The sequence below is a fragment of the Taudactylus pleione genome, unplaced genomic scaffold, assembly GCF_031769625.1.
Source record: "Taudactylus pleione unplaced genomic scaffold, aTauple2 ptg000352l, whole genome shotgun sequence".
In the NCBI taxonomy this organism is placed as follows: domain Eukaryota; kingdom Metazoa; phylum Chordata; class Amphibia; order Anura; family Myobatrachidae; genus Taudactylus; species Taudactylus pleione.
The window spans coordinates 2,884,784-2,900,579 of NW_028284753.1; the positions used below are offsets into that span (position 1 = coordinate 2,884,784).

Consider the following 15,796-nt stretch of genomic DNA (forward strand, 5'->3'; position numbering starts at 1 on the left):
ATAATTTGTGATAAGTTACCTATGTGATGTTTTCTAATGGTTACAATCTATACATGCTTATGCCATATATGTCAATTGATTGCATCACAAGGAAGGTATGCTTATGCATCACCTGTCTTGATAGCAACTGATTATCAAATGGACCTCTCTATTGAGAATAGTCCTACATTCCATAATAGGCTTAGACCGTGTGCATAAGTGAATCCCCATATATTTTCAGTAGCGATGGTCTACAGTCATACTTCACTGATTATGCCCAAACTCATCTGATCTTGGAAGCGACCCAGTGATAGGCCTGGTTAGTACTGGTGTGGGGGACCACTCAGGAATACCAGGTTCTGTAGACGGATATTGTACTGTTTAATGGGGATCATAGGACTGCACACTGTGTAGCCTATATACCAATATCTATGGTATCTGTTGCACTATTTTATACTTAAGCACATTCATTGTTACCCATAATTGTATGTGTGGGGTACTTTGCAGAAATTGTCTTTAATATTTTCGCCAACGACTTTACATGTACCTGGTATGTATTTTATCATAATTATTAAAAGTTATATTTTACTTCATTTTTTAAGAATTCATACATAAGTGTGCCCCAAGAATAGCCTTACTTTTTCTTTTGCTAATCAATCTGTTATATTTAGGCTGTGGGAACCCACCAACATAAATTTGTGATGTATAAATTATTCATGGATATAGATGGTTGGTCATAATAATTCTAGTTATGGTTCTGTGCGGAATCTTCCCTTTCTACTATTAAACTTATTTCACTGATAACCATTCAGTTTCTGATTCCGGCACGAATCATTCAGAATTTTGAATTCTACTTATAGGTACAATATCTTGAATATGAAAAACAATAACTTTGATATACAAGTTACAATTATATCCATTAGGAATTCATTCTCCCTTTGACAAATATGTGTACATTCTCTCTAAAAATGAACTCATTACGAAAAAGAGAACTTTAGACAATCTGGATAATATCTTTAATGACATTTCAATATCTAATACTACTAGAGATGATTGGGAAGAGGATTTGTTCCAACTTAAATCTAACTTTCCACGTAGAACTAGGGTATCCTGGGATATCACTACCTTGGAAAACTATTTGAAATATAAAATCACTCCAAGAGGTCTACGTCCTAAAGTCTTTCCAGCTTTCAAACTGGCCACTGAAAACTTAAGTAAAGATTGGGAAGCAGTTCTACTCAAGTGTTCTCAAGATCTAATGGCCATTTTAATTAAGCATAATCACATTACCCTTGATGCCTGTGAAAAGGAGATTGAAACATTGGGTAAAAAACTTGAAAACTGGGAACAAGATATTCCATTCCAAAAAGTAGTAGAAAAACATAAAAAAGAACTTGAAATTTATGAATTAGACATTATTGAGAGGAAAAAACAAAAATATAATAGGGTTAAACGAGACTTTAAAACAGGTAACATCTTTAAATGGAGCAAGCAGGTTGGTAACAGATATAACTATAAACCTCAGGAGTCATATACATCATCAGAGGTCGAATCATCTGGTGGTGAAGAAATTTTAGCTACTAATAGTAGTGAAACCCTCAACCCCTGCCAAAGATATGGCTCCTATGATGACGAGCACCCCTCATCGACTTTTTTAGGACCAAGCAGAGGGAGACGACAAAAATACAGCACAAGAGGAAAATGAGGCGGGGGAAGAAGAAATACGGGGGAACCATCAGACTGGGATCGTCATCCACAGTCCAGATACCCGATCAGAACCCCGAGGAGGTAAGGATACATGATACCAAACTTAATATTATCAATTTGTCTAACAAAGTCCTAACTGATGTGGAGATTTCAATACTCAGCAAGGGTTTATCTTTCTCACCAACACAAACATTTAATCGATTTAACTGGGAAAAAGATTTGAAATTATTCGGACGTAAGCTCCTTCTTAAAAAGTATTTTGCGAATCAGAAGAACAACAATTTAACCATGAATATTACATCTGATGAAGATCCAATATTGAATGATGATGAAATGGAAGCAATTTATGCACTGGAGGAACTACAAGAAGAAGGTTCCTGTACTGATATTCTATCCAATCAAACAAGATTTATTTGTAAGAAAAAATCAAAATTCTTTCCACCAGAATCTCTTTGTCCAGAAGTTTTGATATTTCAGGAACTAGTATCAAAAGACCTTGATATTCTTTATTTTAAAACTTGTGGTAAGAAAAGTATCCAGGGCAATCTTAGTAAATTAGAAATGAAAACATTGGAAGATATTCGACAATGGAAGGAGTAATCATAAAACCTTCTGACAAAGGAGGTAATGTTGTTATCTGGCCTGTTGAAATGTATTATCAAGAAGCGATGCATCAACTTCAAGATACTAACTGTTACCAACTAATGCTGTTCAACCCAACGGAGAATTTCACTATAATTTATAATAGGATTATTGACAAAGCATTCAAAGAAGGTACTATCCTCAAACAGAAATACCAATACTTACAATTACAGAAACCCAGGATACCAACATTATACTTACTCCCCAAGGTACACAAAGATATTAACAACCCACCAGGGAGACCCATTGTATCTGGGATTGGAGGTCTGTCAGAGCAAGCTAGTAGATTCATTGACCTCCACTTAAGACACCATGTCCTTGGACTGACATCCTATGTACAAGATACATCTGACATTTTGAGAAAATTACACAATGTAAGAATGGATACACATCATTTTCTTGTGACATTAGATGTTGAATCTTTATATACTTGCATTAGACATGACCTTGGGATTGAAGCAGCTGCGTATTTTCTTCAAATGGAGGAACCGTGTGACTTCCATAAATTTCTACTGGATATTCTCAGATTTATTCTGACTAAAAATTATTTCACCTTTGGAGACCTCTTCTACCTGCAGACAAGGGGGACGGCAATGGGGGCTGCTTGTGCCCCCACATATGCCAACCTCTTCCTCGGCAGGTGGGAGCGGGAAATTGTCTTTGGTGACATGATGGACAAATATACTCAATTTGTTGGCGGATGGTGGCGCTACATAGACAATATTTTTATGATCTGGGAAGGTGAAGAGAGCTTACTGTTGGAGTTCATTCAGGAGCTAAATAACAATGATCTCAACATAAGATTGACCTACCAATATAGCTGTGATTGGGTATCATTCTTAGATCTTAAAATTTATAAAACTCTTGAAGGTGTGATCCATACTGAACTTTTTCGCAAAACAACAGCGATGAATAGTCTCCTACACCAGACAAGCGCACACTTTCCACCAACGGTGGACAACTTACCTAAAGGTGATTTCCTCCGTCTTAAACAAAATTGCTCAGAGGAATCAACTTATAAGATGAAAAGCTTTGAACTTTCCGAATGTTTGGCAGAAAGAGGATACAGCAAGAGAAGTATTAAAAAAGCAAAGGCTAGTATTTCCTCCACTCAAAGGGAAGCTATAATTTTTAAAAAAGAGGAACATTATCCTGGAGGTAAAAGAACCAATAAAGAAACAGAAATTGTATGTTTTATTGGTAACTTTAGTAGGGAATGGAGGACCATTCAGGATATCATTCAGAGACACTGGCCCATCTTATTATTGGATGAGGATCTGTCTAAAGTATTAGGCACTAAACTTACAATGGGTTGGCGGAGATCTAGGAATTTACGTGACAATCTTGTCCAAAGCCATTACATCAAATTTCCTAAGAAGGATAATAAAATACATGGCTCATTTCCATGCGGGACATGCAAAGCATGCCAGTATATGGTTAAATGTGATAGGGTCCAAGACAAATATGGTAATACCTCTTTGATCAAAGATTTTATTAATTGTAGCACCGTGGGGGTTGTGTACTGCCTGACGTGCAGTTGTGAGATGAAATACGTAGGGATTACAACGAGGAATTTCAGACAACGCACCTTGGAACACGTTGGGACTATCAGGAATGCCCGATCTTACAAAATTTAAGAAACTTACTTCAGTTGCGAGACACTTTAATATGTACCATAAGGATAATCCCAATGATCTGCGTATTTTCGGTCCGGAAAAAGTATTGTTGGGGATTCGCGGCTGCAATCTCATGCAACAATTAATGAAACGTGAGAGCTATTGGACATTCAAATTAGGAGCTTTATCTCCTAGAGGAATGAATGAGTATATCAACTATAGTGTATTTTTGTAATTATGTTTATAATTCTTTGCATTTATAATGTATTTTCTTCTAATCCCTTTTTAAATTCACTTTACAATATTATCACATATTTGATATCTATAATGAGTACACTGTTCTATTTACCATTTTATTTTGGTATCATATACTATTATTATTATTTCTGTTCACTATTATTCACTTAGTCACTGTGGTTAATACCAACCATTTAGTTTTATTTTATTTTATTCTATTAATTTTGATTGTCACAATTTCACTTATATAACTTTTATTAATATGGGTACATCCCATTATAATAATCTTACTTAATATTGGTCTTGTACCATCTTAACAATTTTCACATTTTTTATTGTGTTCACTGTGTTTTAGTGTATATATATTAATTTCAATGGAATATATGCCACCTATTGATTATATATTTTGCATTTACTGTTATTTATTAGTATTTTTAATCAATACTAGTGTTTGGAATATGTTTACAATTTCTTTTATCTGTAACTACAAACACTAGTGGGTGCTGTGTGTGATTATACTTTATGGCACTTGCTGATAGCTTATGACTTAATTTCAGTCCATAATTTCTTCAGTAATTTTGTTCTACTGAATACTTTCACTTTATAATTACAGCAGGATTTATAAGCACCACTCCGTTTATTTTTTCTGCATAGGAGTACATTGCGATATTAATTATCACTTATTATGATAATAGGGCTTATCCTATGTATTTATTATGATTTCCGGATTGAGTGTGTATGACTCAATATATCAGGATTATATATAGATTTTTTGTTTGCTTCATCAATTTCCGATTACCAGCGTTATTTCAACCTTTGTTAGTCGGTTTTTAACTACATATCCCAATAGGCATTTCGTTCATTTGGGACTATTTGATTGGTCCATTGTATCATGAGCTCTATTTTAACCAATCGGTTATTGAACTACATATCCCAATAGGCAGTTCATCCAATTGGGACTATGTGATTGGTTTATTCTTCCATGAGATCATCCCTAACCAATAGAATTGAGCTCAGATTGAGGGAGATTGTATTGCCCTGTGACTAATGGCACAGCGGTGAGCCGCGACCTGAGTCGCGGGCGAGTGACGTGTACTCCGTACACGCTTAAATAGACTACTATCTGATCTATTATTACACGAGGTGATCAAGCCTCGATGCGGGCGAAACACGCGTCCTCTCTCTTCATATGACACTCTGCTGATGCTGAGGATAACCCAGTCAGTGCACGGACTGGGCTCCACTTTACCCCACACTGGTAATGTACATAGGCTGACAGATTACTATGTCTGGTCAGCCGGTTAGACTTATTAAGTCTCAGCCTGTCATTTCTCTTTTCCAATAGCTATCTCCTATTCTCTATCTGGCAATTTTGGATATAACCTATTTCTGTGATATAGCTCGTTTCCTATGTATGGCTGCTAATTTTTATGTATCCTCTGTGATTTTCCTTATGTGTTATGTACTAGGATATTGAGGGTGCCTGCTACTCCGCTCACTTGCAGCACAAACAGGAAATTCTTTGAGCATTTCCAGATGAGGTATATTTATTTATAGAGATCGTTTGATTACAGGGGAGTTATTTGGACGAGCCTACTTTATGCAACCACCATAACTATTACTATATTTTCAATCTATACAAAATTGATGTCTTATGTCTATGTGGTGATTGTATTTTATGTGTTTTGTCAGGCTTTGTCACTGTGTAGAGTTCCTATTTATTATGCATATTTGGAACCGAGTATAATTTGTGATAAGTTACCTATGTGATGTTTTCTAATGGTTACAATCTATACATGCTTATGCCATATATGTCAATTGATTGCATCGCAAGGAAGGTATGCTTATGCATCACCTGTCTTGATAGCAACTGATTATCAAATGGACCTCTCTATTGAGAATAGTCCTACATTCCATAATAGGCTTAGACCATGTGCATAAGTGAATCCCCATATATTTTCAGTAGCGATGGTCTACAGTCATACTTCACTGATTATGCCCAAACTTGTCTGATCTTGGAAGCGACCAAGTGATAGGCCTGGTTAGTACTGGTTTGGGGGACCACTCAGGAATACCAGGTTCTGTAGATGGATATTGTACTGTTTAATGGGGATCATAGGACTGCACACTGTGTAGCCTATATACCAATATTTATGGTATCTGTTGCACTATTTTATACTTAAGCACATTCATTGTTACCCATAATTGTATGTGTGGGGTACTTTGCAGAAATTGTCTTTAATATTTTCGCCAACGACTTTACATGTACCTGGTATGTATTTTATCATAATTATTAAAAGTTATATTTTACTTAATTTTTTAAGAATTCATACATAAGTGTGCCCCAAGAATAGCCTTACTTTTTATTTTGCTAATCAATCTGTTATATTTAGGCTGTGGGAACCCACCAACATAAATTTGTGATGTATAAATTATTCATGGATATAGATGGTTGGTCATAATAATTCTAGTTATGGTTCTGTGCGGAATCTTAACTGTCTACTATTAAACTTATTTCACTGATAACCATTCAGTTTCTGATTCCGGCACGAATAAGTGTGCCCCAAGAATAGCCTTACTTTTTCTTTTGGGCAGAATTTAGCAAAGCAGATACAGCATGAGGTGTATAAACAATCATATCATGGCCTAATACTACATCCTCACTCTTACTAACCAATAGAGCAGTTGCTGATACACTTCTTAAACACATTGGTAGTAACCTTGCCACAGTGTCCAATTGTCCACTGCAGTATGCTACGGGCCTACTGGCATCACCATGTTTTTGTGTGAGGACACCTGCTGCACAACCATCAGCTTCCTTACAATATAAATCAAAAGGTTTTTCATAATCAGGTATTCCCAATGCAGGTGCTCTTGTCAGACTATCCTTAAGGTTAAGGAAAGCCTGCTCTGTTTCCTTTGTGTGTACGACATGATCAGGCTTTGAGGAAGCGACTAAGGTTGATGGTCGCGATGGTCAAGACCATCGCAACCATTGGGGATTGTGACGAGACCCTAATGTTGGGACTCGGGAACCGCAAGCCCCAGGGAGCTTCCTGCTCTGATCGAGCAGGAAGCTCCCCACTGACATCACTGCTGATGTCAGTGTGGCCACCCACAAAATGTCAGGCAGTCGCTTGGGAATGCCTCCGTTAATGTAGCCACCCCCCTGCGCCGCCTACAAAACGGGCCGAGCTGTCGATCAACATCGACAGCGGCCCTTTTGTAGTGAGCTCTGGAGCGAGATAGTTTCTCTCTCGCTCCGGGGCTTGCACAGGTCAGCCACTGCATGTGTGCAGGGCCTTAAAATTGACCTGGTTGCGAGCGCTTGCAGCCAGGTCTGAATGAGGTCCTAAGTCCTGTAATTGCAAGGCCAAAATAGAAAAACCTGGGATCCACATTCTGCAGTATCCACACATTCCCAAGAAGGTACGGATTTGCTGTTGGTTCTGCGGCATGGTCTGTATGGCCTGGATTCTGTCAGTGGTCAGATGTCATAACCCCTGGGTTAGGCAATGTCCCAAGTATTTAACCCTGGACTGGCATGGCTGTTATTTTTCCTTAGCAACCTTGTGTCCTGTTTGTGAGAGATTAAGCAATAAAAGTCTAGTATCATTTAAACATGACATAAACGAATCAGAACACAACAATAAATCATCCACATATTGTATTAGAACAGATCCATTGGCAGGTTGAAAAGATTGTAAACAGTCATGTAAGGCCAGGCAGAAGATACTGGGGCTGTCTATGAAGCCCTGGGGCAATCGTGTCCATGTGTATTGTAGCCCCCTGTATGTAAATGCAAATAGGTACTGACAGTCAGGATGAAGAAGGACAGAGAAGAAAGCAGAACAGAGGTCAATGACAGTAAAATGGGTTGCATTTGGTGGGATCTGCATGAGGATGACATCTGGATTCGGCACTACGGGGAATTGGCTTTCTACAACCTTATTAACCCCTCTAAGGTCTTGTACCAGCCTTTAACCCCTCCCACCACTCTTTTTCACAGGAAAGATGAGACTGTTGGCTACACTCGCTGTATGGACTAAAATTCCCTGTTGTAATAACTGCTCAATTATGGGGTAAACCCCTAGCTCTACCACCTGTTTTAATGGGTACTGGGGAATTTTGGAGCTTGCCTACCGCTTTTTAGATTTACCATTACGGGAGCTACGTTTGCCATCAATCCAGTGTCCTGTCCATTTTTGGTCCAGAGGGACCCCGGTATCTGAGATAACATTTGTTCTACTTGAGATGGATTTTTATCTGAAACAGTAGAGTGAAACATTAACCTTTGGGGAGTGTCCAGTATATCCCTCTCCTTGTGCACAACTCTTTCTGGGATATCTAGAAATATACCATCAGGGGTACAATAAATGGCACATCCCATTTTACATAGCAAATCCCTTCCCAGTAGGTTAGTAGGGGCCGCTGCTGCCAGGAAACAGGCGTGCCTGATATGCAATGGACTGATAGTAACATCTGCAGATTTGGTTAAAGGATAATGTTGCACTTTACCCGTTACACCCTTTGCTGGTACTGTTTTGCTGTTCACCTGCAAATTAGATGGAGATTTTATCACTGATCTGGTCGCCCCTGTGTCTACTAGAAGAGAATGTTTAGTACCAGCTACATCAACTAGCATTACAGGTTCTTCTCTAACATCCCCAGTTAACCTGACTGACTGTAGACTACAGGTGTGACCTGACCCCTAGAGCAGACTATCTTCTTCCAGCAAATCGTTCACTGCTGCGACATGAGTAGGTGATGGCTGGAGTTGTCCCTTCTGTTGTTGGTGCCCCTTCTGTGGGTATGTTGGTGTTCCCTGGTTTGGCGTTTCCCATTTCCTATCATTACAGAACTTACTTATGTGGCCCTCCTGGTTACATCTATAACACCTTCGTAGTTGACGTGTTATAAAAGGTTGTTGTTGTGTGGACTGGGGAATGAGGAAATACTGTGGCTGTGTATAGGGATAGGGGTTTGGAGGTTGCATGGGATGAGTGTATTGTGGCTGAGTGTGATAAGAGTGCTGCAGTGTTGTTTGCATTCCTTCCAGAGCTTGAATACTAACAGCCATTAGTTTCTCACTCTGCATTTCTCTCTTCTTAAAGATATTTTTATCATGTTCAATTGCAGATTCCCTGAGTGTCTCCACTGTAACTCCCCTCCACCCAGGAAGTGAGGTCTGAACCCTGGCTTTTAGAGTGTCCTTAAGACCATCCATAAGCACTGTGATTCTCATTTCCTTGTGATGGGTGTTGTCTTTTATGTCCTCTATAACTGTGTATTGGGTAATAGTCTGCAGCGCTCTGGTGAAATAATCTGCTGCAGACTCACTCTCTTTCTGTTTAATCGTGAAGATTTTACTCCAGTTAACAATTAATGGTAAAAATACAGCCAATTGGTGACAATGTGGGTTATATTGTCCTGATTACCTGCATCGGTTATGGGACTATCTCCATCCAATACACAGGCCGTGATAAACTTTTTCACATCGGTATTGTGTGGAAGACATGCCCATAATACCACTCACCAATCTTTATTGGTTGGCTCATGAGCATTACCTATATCCTTTATAAATCTCTGGCACTTTGCTAGTTCTTTCCTAGGGTCGGGGAAATCTGTCATTATAGAACGTAGTTCTGCTCTCATCCATGGACAATGCATTGCTACATCCCTTGTGGCTACTACACCATGCGCTTCCAGATTCCCATTGGGAACAGTTATTGTCCGGACGGGATGGATGCCTGCCATAATGCTACCTTTGGCCTGGTTACCTAGTTGAGGGTTCAGCCAACTGCTACTACGCATGGTATTGGTAGTCTACGCTACTGTTAAAGTGGGGGTTAATACTTCCTGCACTGGTGGGGCTACCTCTATTTCTGGTATTATTGGGGCAGCTACCTGTGCTTGCTGTGGTGGTACATTTAACATTTGTGCAACATGGGAAAGAGCGGACATCAAAACAGGTTCATCATCTGCATCATAAACATGTTCCTTATATTACTTAGAAGATGGTAAAAATTACTTGTTACATTTTTATGAGTTTTTAGATCAACTGTACCTACACCCCCATCTGCATAGGGTGGTGGTGGTGCGCGTGAACTATTGACATTACCTTCTGCAACGCTACCTTGCCGTGCATGCACGCTACTTTGCGGCGCGCATGTCGCTAAGCCACATATCTCCCTCGTGCTGCCACAACTTCAAGCAATCGTTTAACTTTATCCTTTTCTTCAGAGACTTCACTAAACATATACTGTCTCTGAGATGGTTCAGAACCTCCGAATTAAAGCTACCAATCTTAGGAAAAGGTGTTCTACTTTTCTTGGTCATTTTGACCCATATGTCGCAATACGCTGTAGCGTACGCACCTTACTTTTTAAACATAACATACCTGGCCGATCCTAACGGCCCTTCCATCTGCAGCGCATCATCAACCATTACTAGAGATTGCCCTGCACCCATCTGGGAAAAGGCTTATCAATTTCTAGAGAACTTCTATTGGTGAATGACCTTCAGAGAGCTGCGTTCACTCACTCCCTCCCATTATACACAGCAAACCCGCCTGGCGTCACAGTCGGCCTGCACAACGATGAGCAGACTAACCACCTATTGTAAATTATTCTACTTGCGGCCGTACTAAACCAAGCTTCAGCCGCTCACTCCTTCCCGATATACCCCACTTCACCTTTACATTATGATCCGTGTGTATACACGGGGAGTAAAGTAACCACCTAGCGAATTATTTTACTTGTGGTAAATTTAACTCCAAGCTTCACCACTAGCTTCACCACTAGCTTCCTACTTTCGAGTTTACTCCCACTGGTAGCATCTAGAAGTTCCAATAACCCCTACCCTTGCCAGCAGTTTCACTCCCACGACACCAACTTCACAATCACAATTTAGATAATCATGCGGTCCGATCACATTGCCCAAAGAACCTAACTGATCAATGTTCTTTGCGATTAATGGGTGTTCTCGATAACCTAAACCACAATGTACCTGCTTTGTACACTGGCCCAGTAGTTTGTACTGCTCCGTCAGGTACCTACCGAGTTTATACCAAGGTTTAACAGACAGTAACCTCCACCCACTACTCTGCAATCACACGTTTCAATTATACACTCCTTTTCTGCACAGAAAATAAAAACCTTTTTCCCTTAATATGGCAGTATAATTCAGAGGTTTTAACAAGCAATCACGCTATACATACAATGACCATTGAACACGTGGCAGCAATACAGGAAATATGCGTATGCTTTTGTGTGACTTCCCCTTTTAACACTAACCTTTGTCAACAAAGGAAAACAAACTTTTTCCTTCCTTGTACCTGGATTCTAATCAGCGGTCCTTGAACTCACACAATAACGGATAGTGGTCTCTCAGCAACAAAGTGGTAGCAGGTATTCGAAGGTACAATACATTCTTTCCTGCGTATGGCACCTCCACCCTTTGCTGAGAGATTAATAACCGTGTGTTACCATGTGAAATGGTTGTGTGATCTCACTCTACGAGCCCCCAACTATGAATTCCTAATGATCTATACACCATAAATGTCGCTATTTAGCGTTATAAGTCGCACAAGAAATTATTGCTTTTCAGACTTTGATTGTGGTTCCAAAGCACAAAAAAGATATTATTAAAAAAAAGCATATAATTACACGCTGTGATCTAAATACAATTACTGCAAACAAATAATACAATCACTAGGTACAGTCGAATACATACGCATGCGCTCTAGATCCAGATTTCCAGCATCAAAGGTGAAGCCTCCGTCAATAGCAAGAAAATGATGACTAACTAACAGATTCAGAGTGCCTGTATATGTACTCTTACAGAGATAGGCAATACAATAGAACAAGTTGGTATAATCCCATTGGTTCTTCTTCCTGGTTATTCTGTTACAGTATAGTTCATAGGTCAGTTTGTATTGTAATAGTTCAGCCTCCAACAGTTCTTTGTGTCTGTTTTCCCGCCAAAGAACAGGTCTAAACTGGCTAATTACATTACATGAACAGAGTACATTTCAATGCTTATCTCTCTATGATCCATAATTCCCAGATGCATGTTGCGATTTCCTTGCCGATGGAACCAGAAATCTGCAAATAAACAGTGGTTCAGAATGGCACCAAACACGGTCTGATATCAAAATACCTGCATTTCACAATAGATTTGATAACCTATAAAACCTTTAATATCAACCTTAATGCTAGGGAACCTTTCTATGTAAGTGTGCAATATGTCAGTGTGCGGATACTAAGAAAAGACACTAGTTATCATTGTGCATCTATGTGTTTGTGGAGTGCACCGTGGCACGTGTTTTGCAGGGTTGTTCATATTATATGTTTTAGTAAATGTATGTATTTACAGTCAGGTGCATAAATATTGGTACATTGACAGAATTTTCATATTTTGGCCTCTATTCACCACCACAATGGCTTTGAAATGAAACAAACAAGATGTGCTTTAACTGCAGACTTTCAGATTTAATTTGAGGGTAATTACATCCAAATCAGGTGAACAGTGTAGGAATTACAACGGTTTCTATATGTGCCTCCCACTTTTTAAGGGGCCAAAAGTAATGGGACTATCAACTCAAAAGCTATTTCATGGACAGGTGTGGGCTATTCCCTCATTATTTCATTATCAATTAAGCAGGTAAAAGGTCTGGAGTTGATTCTAGGTGTGACATTTGCATTTGGAATCAGTTGCTGTCGACTCTCAATATGAGATCCAAAGAGCTGTCACTATCAGTGAAGCAAGCCATCATTAGACTGAGAAATCAAAACAAACCCATCAGAGAGATAGCAAAAACATTAGGTGTGGCCAAATCAACTGTTTGGAACATTCTTAAAAAGAAAGAACGCACCAGAGAGCTCAGAAACACCAAAAGACCCGGAAGACCACAGAAAACAACTGTGGTGGATGACAGAAAAATTATTTCCCTGGTGAAGGAAAACCCCTTCACAACAGTTAGCCAAATCAAGAACACTCTCCAGGAGGTAGGTGTATATGTGTCAAAGTCAACAATCAAGAGAAGAGTGCATATAGAGGGTTCACCACAAGATGTAAACCATTGGTGAGCCACAAAAACAGGAAGACCAGATTAGAGTTTGCCAAACAACATCTAAAAAAGCCATTACAGTTCTGGAACAACATCCTATGGACAGATGAGACAAAGATCAACTTGTACCAGAGTGATGGGAAGAGAGAGTATGGAGAAGGAAAGGAACTGCTCATGATCCAAAACATACCACCTCATCAGTGAAGCATGGTGGTGGTAGCGTCATGGCGTGGGCATGTATGGTTGACAATGGAACTGGTTCCCTTGTATTTATTGATGATGTGACTGCTGACAAAAGCAGCAGAATTAATTCTGAAGTGTTTTGGGCAATATTATATTCTCATATTCAGTCAAATGCTTCAGAACTCATTGGACAGTGCTTCACAGTGCAGATGGACAATGACCCGAAGCATACTGCAAAAGCAACCAAAGAGTTTTTTAAGGCTAAAAAGTGGAATGTTATGCAATGGCCAAGTCAATCCCCTGACCTGAATCCGATTGAGCATGCATTTCACTTGATGAAGACAAAACTGAAGGGAAAATGCACCAAGAACAAACAGGAACTGGAGACATTTGCAGTAGAGGCCTGGCAGAGCATCACCAGGGATGAAACCCAGCGTCTGGTGATGTCTACGCATTCCAGACTTCAGGCTGTAATTGCCTGCAAAGGATTTGCAACAAAGTATTAAAAAGTGAAAGCGGGAGGCACATATAGAAACCGTTGTAATTCCTACACCGTTCACCTAATTTGGATGTAATTACCCTCAAATTAAATCTGAAAGTCTGCAGTTAAAGCACATCTTGTTTGTTTCATTTCAAAGCCATTGTGGTGGTGAATAGAGGCCAAAATATGAAAATTCTGTCAATGTCCCAATATTTATGCACCTGACTGTATATAATGAGGACTTTTAATAGTGTTCTATTGCGTGAGAATCGCACCACGCTAAATAGTAACATCGCCTTATGTAGTGATATTGTGTGAGATTCGCTAAAATGGCGCTGGGTGGCCATTCGAATAATGGCGTCTTTTTGCCATTCGCAAAATGGCATTGTGCAGAATTTAATTTAAACAGATTCTGTCTCAGCCAATTATCCGGCTTTGACAATAGCCTTACACTCTGTGAACATTCGTTCAGTCTTACCTACATAGCTACGTCCGCACGGACAAGTCATAAGGTAAATTACAAATTTGAACGTGCATGTAAGATAGTGTTTTTTTCCTGACAAAGGGTGATTGAATGAGGTGCAAGGAGTGAGGTACCTGCAAGTAATACAGTTGGGGCAACGGTAACACCCCTTCTTTTTAGACTACAAATGTGTCTGAACACCAGAGGTGCGTTCAGTGACGTCAGGCTTAACAAGAAGATCTCTTAAATTACGTTTTCTAGAATAGCTAGACATAATGGAAGTTTTTTGTAAATTTAGATCCTTATCTGACTGCAGGATCGGCCACAATTTGATAGCTTTGGTTGGAATCTTGTGGCTATCATGATGAAATTGGTTAACCCAGATGAGTTTGTTGGGGGGATCCTTTTATCTTTCTTTATAAACAAATCCTCACGTTTTATTTGCAGCACTTTTTCCTTTCCTGTTTCTAGTAGATGATTTATACTATAGTCTCTCACAGCAACTTTGTGGATCAACATATGTACAGCCTCCTCTGTTCACTGCAAATCCTTACTGAGTATCTGCGAGTATGGTAAAAGGGATTTTAGGTGACAGCTCGTCACATGTAGTAAGGTATTTCTATCCGTATTTTTCTACATAGACTGATGTAGCAAGAGCTTTACCATTTTTAGTGACTACCACATCCAAAAAATGTACCTGTGAATAATCTAAAGTATATGTGAACTTAACCGGACAGTTGGTTTTATTGTGATTTTCTAATACATCAACAAGTTGATCTTTCAAACCAGTCCAGATTATAAACAGGTTGTCTATAAACCTCGTATATGTGAAAATATTGCTGCCAATACTAGGATCAGAAAAAAATATGTTGTCTTCTATCATAAACATATAACTATTGGCGTTTGCCAGAGCCATATTAGACCCCATTGCACATCCAGAGACCTGTAAATAATAATGACCATCAAAAAAGAATCACCTTAGGGTCAGGGCCTGACTATTTATCATTATTTGTTATAAGTCTCCTAACAGATTCCAAACATTCATTGTGGGGGATAACCGTGTAAAGACTTGACACTTCTATTACTCCTAAAGTGGCCGATGTCAGGTAAATGTTGCAACTTAGTAACAAAATTGGTGGTATCAAGGAAAAAGTTACAATGATTTTGTACACACGGTTGTAGCAATGCATCAATATATACTGCCATATTATGAAACACAGATCCGCGGGCCAATATATTAGGACCCCCGGGGGGATTCAAAAAAGACTTGTGAAGTTTAGGTTTGGTGTACAACATGGGCAGTTTAGGGTATGCAGGAATCAATAATTTACTCAATTTCTCATCAATGTGATCTTCAATCACTGCCTCCTGTAAGATATCACATAAGTCCTGCTTAAACTTAATAGATAGATCTCCAG

The 15,796-nt window shown here is 39.2% G+C and overlaps 1 pseudogene; it reads left to right on the forward strand.

The window, feature by feature from the left end:
* The first annotated feature begins 228 nt into the window (after nucleotides 1–228).
* On the forward strand, nucleotides 229–347 carry LOC148508620 (5S ribosomal RNA; annotated as a pseudogene).
* The last annotated feature ends 15,449 nt before the right edge of the window (nucleotides 348–15,796 follow it).